The 2,095-nt window shown below is 36.7% G+C and overlaps 1 non-coding gene across 1 annotated transcript; it reads right to left on the reverse strand.

Moving 5' to 3' along the window:
- Window positions 1–220: 220 nt before the first annotated feature.
- TRNAQ-UUG lies at window positions 221–292 on the reverse strand. The gene has a single exon. It is a non-coding gene; the product is annotated as a tRNA-Gln (tRNA).
- Window positions 293–2,095: the final 1,803 nt, after the last annotated feature.

Genomic DNA, 2,095 nt, shown 5'->3' on the forward strand with positions numbered 1-2,095 from the left:
ATAATAGCTTCCCCACATGTACCCTTGGTCTCTAGTAGATACTATGTGCACAATATCATGGTGGGCTATTCCTAAGACTAAGAACTTATAAATTTGATGCCTCCTTATGCCTCAAAGTAAATTTGTGTTTTCACATCGAATGCTAAGTAACACCCTTTTTAAAAATGTCTTAGGTTGTTGTTACCTTATTCTGGGATTTTACATCAAGGTGATTTCTTAAAGGTCCTATCGGGAGTTGAACCCAGGTTGTTGGATTCAAAGTCCAAAGTGCTAACCACTACACCATAGAACCCCTTGTAAAATTTTGTTTTGGAATGGTTTTCCTATTTTATGTAGATTCCACAAGAAGAGAGATCCTATCACGAGTCAAACTCAAGTTATTGAATTCAAAGTTCTAGAGCTATTTTATCTAACTCGTTGTAATCTTGAGCACCTTTAGAGTGGTTGCAGAAGTAACCCTCCAGTGTTGATTGAAGTTCTTAGAGAACATCAAATTTTATATATTTCTTATAGTTAATTTATATATTGTTGTATATTACAAACAAATTGAAATAATACTTTACATCCCCGTCTTTCTTTCTTCCATGCAAAACTTAACATGAAAACTATATTATTTCAATATTCCTTCGAGAAACAAGGGGTGAAAACTATATTATTCAATCCCTCCATTATTGCTTCTACTTTGCGTGAAAATGCTTCCACTAAATCATGTTACTAACTAGTTGGTTTGGTTCGGTTCAATTCTTGGGACCACTAGATTGAATTGACCTAGCTCAATTAAACTTATGATAATATAAAAATCATAAGTTTCCTAAATTTAACCGCTAATTTTTTGTGTCTAGCTCAAAGAAACTCGGTGGTCTAGTGGAGGACTTTGGAATAAGGTTTGGAATTGGTAATTATTCTTATTTCTTTTCCTTTAGACACTCGTGGTCAGGAGGAAATCGAACAAAGTGTCTTTCTAAAATAAAAGGGCCCAACTAGATGACCTCAACTGGTGACCTCTTGATCTACAGTCAAATGCTCTACCACTAAGCTATGGACCCATTTTGCATGATTTCAACCTTAGTTACCCCTTTAACAGAGTGTCAATCCAAATGTGTAAAAAGTGTCTGTCCAAAATAGAAGGGCTCAACCAAGTTGAAACGGGTGACCGGTCACATTCTCTACCACTGAGCCATTGACCCATTTTGTAGGATTTTAACCTTAGTGACCTCTTAGACATAGTGTCGGTCCAAAAAGTGTAACAAATTTCTATCCAAGACAGAAGGGCCCAACTAGGTTTGAATTGGTGACCTCTTGATCTGCAGTCAAATGCTCTAAAATTAAGCTATAGACTCATTTTGTATGAATTCAACCTTAGTGACCCCTTCTAAAGATTATCGGTCCAAAAGTGACCCTACCGAAAGTCAGTCTCATCCTACAATGTTGAGTTTATGAAGAGCCGGTTGATAGAGATATGGACAAATTGTGTAAGGGCAGATGTCGCGGTCATGATTGGCCAAGGCGTGTTGTCTGTGGCTTCATGTTAGATGTCTCAGCTATTCTTGTAAATGATTTATGATTCATGGTGGCATGCTCATTCCAAACCCCTTTTACTTGCTTTCATCTTAGATATGTCTTTACTATTATTGTTGTGCCAATATGGGGTGTATGATTAGTCTTCAAAATCATATCTACACCCATCATGACTAAAATGTCTCAAAATGTACTATAAGAGACCGTGACTAGTTGTTGTTTGTTCACTTTTAGTTTATAACATTGCTCTATTTGAAATTGTTTTTAACGTATTTCCTCGCTCACGTTTTCTAAAATATTTCTTCTAAACGTGATTTGAGCATACACTGCTATTGTTCGTTCAGTCTAAATTTTGCATGGTTGACTTGTTCATTGGATTAAAACAAATGTCACATAATCATTGTCTCAGTACTGCAAGAGTGCGATTGTGACACTTGTCTTCTGTCCAGTTGTGGGCCGCATCTTTTGACTAGTTACGTGAGTTTGACTTAGAGCATGCGGACTGCGAACAAGGGTTGGGCCACGGAAGATTATTTTTTTAACCACATATGGACTTTGGGCTAGTGAGTCTTAAATT

The sequence above is a fragment of the Cucurbita maxima genome, unplaced genomic scaffold, assembly GCF_002738345.1.
Source record: "Cucurbita maxima cultivar Rimu unplaced genomic scaffold, Cmax_1.0 Cma_Scf00166, whole genome shotgun sequence".
Taxonomy (NCBI): Eukaryota; Viridiplantae; Streptophyta; class Magnoliopsida; order Cucurbitales; family Cucurbitaceae; genus Cucurbita; species Cucurbita maxima.